Raw genomic sequence first — 5,545 nt, 5'->3', positions numbered from 1 at the left:
GGGGGGCACACCCCGGACATGCGTGCTGCCTCTTCGGACATGCCAGCACACCACCCCGCATGTATGAGTGCCCGGTGCGACGCTCTGGTGGCATTGCTACCCCCCAGTGCCCCCGTCCCGCCTAACCCTGTAGCGTTTGACCACGCGATCTAGCCCTTTGACTTTGCACGGACGGGCTTTGACCAGTGGACCTCCCCACCCGGTTGTGTTAGGTCAGCCCATAGGAACACTCTGGAGCAACATCCGGGCCATACCCACAACGAAATCCCCTCCGTGTAGACCCGACGCGTCTGTTTCCCCCCTCCAGGTGCCGGCGGCAGCGCCGTCCGTGAGGGGGGGCACATCCCGGAGCCCCAAGACGGGCGTCTACGCATGCATGAACACTTTCACATATGCATCGGGACTCGTGTGATGTTTCGGTGACATAGCTACACCCCGAATCCCCCCACCAACCAGAATTCCTTCCGTGTCGACCGTTTCCCCCTTCCGTGACACGGCGATAGTGACGTTCGTAACGGGGGGCAATCGATATACCATCGGGTATGTTTTTTTAGATAAGGCATAATTATCTTATACAAAAACAAAAACTAAAATAAAGTAAAAATAACAAAACAGAGTAAAAATAAAAAAGATAATTAAAATAAACGTATGCCGACGGCAAGGCCGTTGGCATATCTGTGCACACACGGAGGTTGTCCCACGGATCGATGACGTGGCGTGGCACACGGATCGCTGACGTGGCAGAGGGGCCTATGCCGACGGCTTTGCCGTAGGCATACCTCTGCCACAGATATGCCGACGACCGCCGTTACCGCCCGTCGGTGTAGGATCCACGCCGTCAAATGGTCAGCGCTGACCGGGCAGGTGGGCCCTGGCTATGCCGACGGCCTGTCCTATGCCGATGGGCCCCGTAGGCGTACCTCGGGCGGTCCCGACGGCCTTGTCTATGCCGACGGCCCCGTCGGCATAGATGAATGTATGCCGACGGCTTTTCTACGCCTACGGCCTTTCCTTGGCCGTCGGCATAGGTCCATAGATGCCGACGGGTGCCATCGGCATAGATTTGGCCGTCGGCTACCCCAGTTTTTCTGGTAGTGATCTTCGTCCGTTTCTTTTTTTTCCGGAAAAACTTTCAATCTATTCATTTTCAATCATGGCAGTACAACGAATACCAGAAATAAAAATTACATCCAGATTTGTAGACCACCTAGCGATGACTACAAGCACCGAAGCGAGCTGAAGGCGCGCCGCCGCCCCTCCATCGTCGGAGCCGGGCACAACTTGTTGTAGTAGACAGTCGGGAAGTCGTCGTGCTAAGGCCCCAAAGGACCAGCACCCCAGAATAGCAACCGCCGCCGATAAAAAATACGTAGATCGGAAGGATCCAAACCGAAGACACACGAACGTAGATGAACAACGACGAGATCCGAGCAAATCCACCAAAGATAGATCTGCGGGAGACACACTTCCACACGCCCACCAACGATGCTAGACGCACCACCGGAACGGGGGCTAGGCGGGCGACCTTTATTCCATCTTCAGGGAGCCGCCGCCGTCTCGCCTTCCTGAGTAGGACACAAACCCTAACAAGATTGAAAAAAAGACTAAAAACGGAGCCCTCCCGCCGGCCCTTGCCAGGATCCACCGCGCCTCCTTGGCCCTAGGGCCATCGAAGAGGAGGCGGACCTGCGCCAGCACCGGCGAAAGGCACGAACCCTAACTTTCTTTCTTGGAGGAGGAGGAGTATGTATTTCTCCCTTTACAGAGAGATATCATGTAAGATATATATAAGAATACCAAGCGATCCCTTCGTTCGTTTCTTAACCCTGATGATTAGCGCGCAGCAACTACCGGCCGCAGTATACGAAATCTTTTTAGTTTCCCAGAAAAAGAATTATTACCACCTCGGATTTTTTTAAAAGGTCTCACAAAAGGATATGGGTGAACGGATGAAAAAACACAAAGAAACATACCTAAGAAAAGTGCATGCTTCCTTCTCATGCTCCCACTTCATCCTACGACTATTCTTTTTCCTTTTTCCTTCCTAATCTAATTATCCCACCTGATTTTAACGGGGTGGGTCCGGGCCTTATTTTATTCTAATCAAATCTCGCCCACTCCTTTTGTCTTTGAATGCAGCCTCGCAAATTTATGGGGTATGTTTTCTATATTTCTCCTAAAGCCCAATATCCCATCATTTATTCCTTGCCTTATTCTTCTTCATACATATATATTTCACGGATCAACACGAAATCCGGATTTCTACTAATTCCTTTGTACTTTTTTTATCTATCATTAATTCCTTTTCTTCTTCATGCATGCCTCAGGAAACCCATAATAATTTGACCATAGATTTCTCTCACAAATTTCGGATCTCAATTCCTTTCCTTCTTCATGCATGCCTTACGAATCTGTGCGTAAACGGGCCCAACTCTTTACCCTCATGTCCTTATTAATTCTCAAGACGGCTTAGAGGGTGCTTGGATACGTTTTAGTCCCATGACTAAAAATAGTGAGACTAAAATTTGCTATCCTCACCCATGCTTGGATCTAAATACTAAAGCGGCTAAAATCAAGTTAATAAGCATTTATTATCCTCCAAACCCTCCAATTCAGAACTCGCCTATGTTAAAGGAGAGGAGTTAAATGAGGAGAGAGAGGACTAATCCACATTTTAGTAGGGGTGCCCCTGACTAAATTTTTTTAGTCCCGAGACTAGTTTTAGCCTCTTTTTAGTCAGGGGTGCTTGAAACTTTAGCCTCTTACAAGACTATTTTTAGTCAAACTGAAATAAGTCCCTTGGATCCAAGCACCCTCTTATTGATTTGAACTCACCAACGTGTATAAATTGGCTGTATTGTGTGTAAAAGAGCGAGGTGGTACTATATAAGAAAAACATATCCTATTTTCTTTACACCAGCGGGCTGCCACATGTGGGCGAGACGTGAAAAAGTGGCCACGAGCGACGGTCGAAGCTGGCCCATGTGTGCGAGATGTGCGACTATTCAATAGATCAGCTTACCCAGATTTCTTAACGCCATAGGTCCTTGTTGAGTTGGACGTGACGCTAGTGTGTTAAACTAAAGGTCTTGAGTTCAATTATGGATAGAAGAGGCATTTTCTGACATCCATTTTTATAAACGGGCTAGATGGTGGGCCGACATCATCGGGACAGAGCATGGGCTGTGTGCTTCGGATGGGTTGAGGCCAGTTGTCATTATTATTTTGGATGAGCGTGTGCAAAAAATAGTACCACCTCGGATACTAAAAAAAATCTAAAAAATAATATGGATGAATGGATGAAAAAATTGGAGAAACGCACCTTGCGAACGGATGAAAAAATTGGAGAAACACACCTTGCTTTATTAATAGGTATAGATAGATATAGATATAGATATGCATTGTTCAGCCCCATTTCACAATAAACGCTATATATAAGTCCAAACTTGTCAAAGATACAAGTTCTCAAAGTTTGATGAATTTCGAGAAGACACTAAAACCATCAACGGGGAGGGACAGTATTGGTTACGAAATTTCCACGCTGTAGATGAACTCAGCTTCAGCAACCGTTTTAGATTCTTCTGGTGGTTCGTTGTCTTCCTCCATTTCCCCCGTGATGTCCTCGAGTGACATCCCTTTGGACTCGGGCAAGGCAAGAGTGAACATGACTCCAACCAGGTTGCACCCTGCCAGCAGAAGCAGAGAGCTCTGGATGCTTGTATAAGAATACTGGAACCAGAGAACACCGATGATTGCACCACACTTTCCCCCAGCGGCTGATATGCCATTGCACGTCGACCGCAGGCGCGCTGGGAATATCTCCGTGGGCAGGATGAATGTGGTGGAGTTGGGGCCGAAGTTTGCGAAGAAGAGGATCAAGGCGTACATGATGGCGAAGCCTACGTGCATGTTGGGTTTGGACCAAAACTTGTAAGGCGCGGCTAGTACGATCATGAAAATGGTCATCATGGTGAACCCCATGAGTTGGATCTTGATGCGGCCGATGCGGTCAACGAATAGCACGGTGAGAAAGTAACCTGGCAGGGAACCGCCGACCACGATGATGGCCTGCGTGCGTGCTATCTTATAGGTCTGCTCGAGAGGGCTCATCATGGTCGCGTCTCCAAACCAGCCGATATTGTTGAAGATGTCCTTCATGAAGAGATTGAGAGAGTAGAAGACAACGTCGAGGACGAACCATCACGTAGTCGTGCAGAGGAGCTGGCGACCATGCTTGTGAAGGAACTCCATGGAGAAGAGGCCGAACTCGTCCTGCTTCACGACGGCGTCCGCGTCCGCGTCTGACACGAAGTCGATGTCAAGGACCGTGGCCATGTCGGATGCTGCTAGCTTGAGGTTCTTGGCGATGAGCGCCGTGTAGCGCGCCGTCTCAGGCATCTTCATGCGCCAGTAGTAGGTGAGGAGTGCAGGAACGGCGCCCAGCATGAGCACAATGCGCCACACGTAGTCCGCTTGCCCAAGCTGGTCAGTCTCATACGTGGCCGTGTTCTTGAACCTCGCAGAGAGCACCAGAACAACAGCCCCAGCAGCGAGGTTTCCAAGACCCTTTATGCAGACAAAGTATAATAGGGTAAGGATGATTAAAATATTATCTTTTGCTGAGTTAGACCAGAGAAAAGAGAAGCAGATTGTAGATTAAGAATGAGATGCAGCACTGGCTCCAAAAAATATTGTGATGATTTTACTTACACACCTGCATAGCGAAGACAGCTGCTATGAAGGCTCCGCGAGTCCTCTTGTTGGCATACTCGGACATGATGGTCGCCGAGAGCGGGTAGTCGCCGCCGACGCCGAAGCCAAGCCAGAAGCGGAAGAAGCACAGCGTGGCCACGACGCACTTGGGCTTGTTGTGGAAGGAGAGGCCGGACGCGAGTGAGCACACCACCATGAGCTTGAGCGTGACGCCGTAGATCCGCTTCCGCCCCATCCTGTCGCCGAGCCAGCCGAAGAAGAGTTGCCCCAGGACCGTGCCGCAGAGCGCCACGCCGCTGACAGCGCCCGCGACATTGCCGGGGAGCTTGCCGTCTGCCGAGTGGTAGTAGATGTGGCCCAGGAGGTCGGCGATCAGGGAGACGGAGAACAGGTCGTAGGCGTCCGTGAAAAAGCCCATGCCGGCGATGACGATGGTGGTGAAGTGGTACAGCTGCGTCCCGGCGACGTCGAGGGCCTGCAGCACCTTGATCTGCTTGCGAGCCCGCCGCGTCTCGCATTTCACCGACGTCACGGCGTCCAGCACGCGGTACAGCATGGCGCTGCCGGCGCCATGGAGGTGGCAGAAGAGGGAGCTGCACGCGTGCCTCCTCGCAGGCCAGGTCGTGAACATTGTGCGTGGTGTAGTAAACCAAGTGCTTCATGTTTACCATATATATAACCTCTTTCTGATTTCTGCAAGCCAACTGGATATATAAAGTGGCGATCCAAATGTTGTCTCTGCTCCTATTATACAACTGCACGAATGTCCTGTGAAATGTAATTACGAGAGGGCGCCCCAGCCCCCAGCTGAATAACATCGATCCACCTTACT

The 5,545-nt window shown here is 50.4% G+C and overlaps 1 pseudogene; it reads right to left on the bottom strand.

The window, feature by feature from the left end:
- Positions 1–3,456: 3,456 nt before the first annotated feature.
- Positions 3,457–5,344, bottom strand: LOC119289738 (annotated as a pseudogene).
- Positions 5,345–5,545: the final 201 nt, after the last annotated feature.

The sequence above is a fragment of the Triticum dicoccoides genome, chromosome 4A, assembly GCF_002162155.2.
Source record: "Triticum dicoccoides isolate Atlit2015 ecotype Zavitan chromosome 4A, WEW_v2.0, whole genome shotgun sequence".
In the NCBI taxonomy this organism is placed as follows: Eukaryota; Viridiplantae; Streptophyta; class Magnoliopsida; order Poales; family Poaceae; genus Triticum; species Triticum dicoccoides.
The sequence above is the reverse complement of the archived record's forward strand: the minus strand, read 5'-3'. Positions and strand labels throughout refer to the sequence as shown.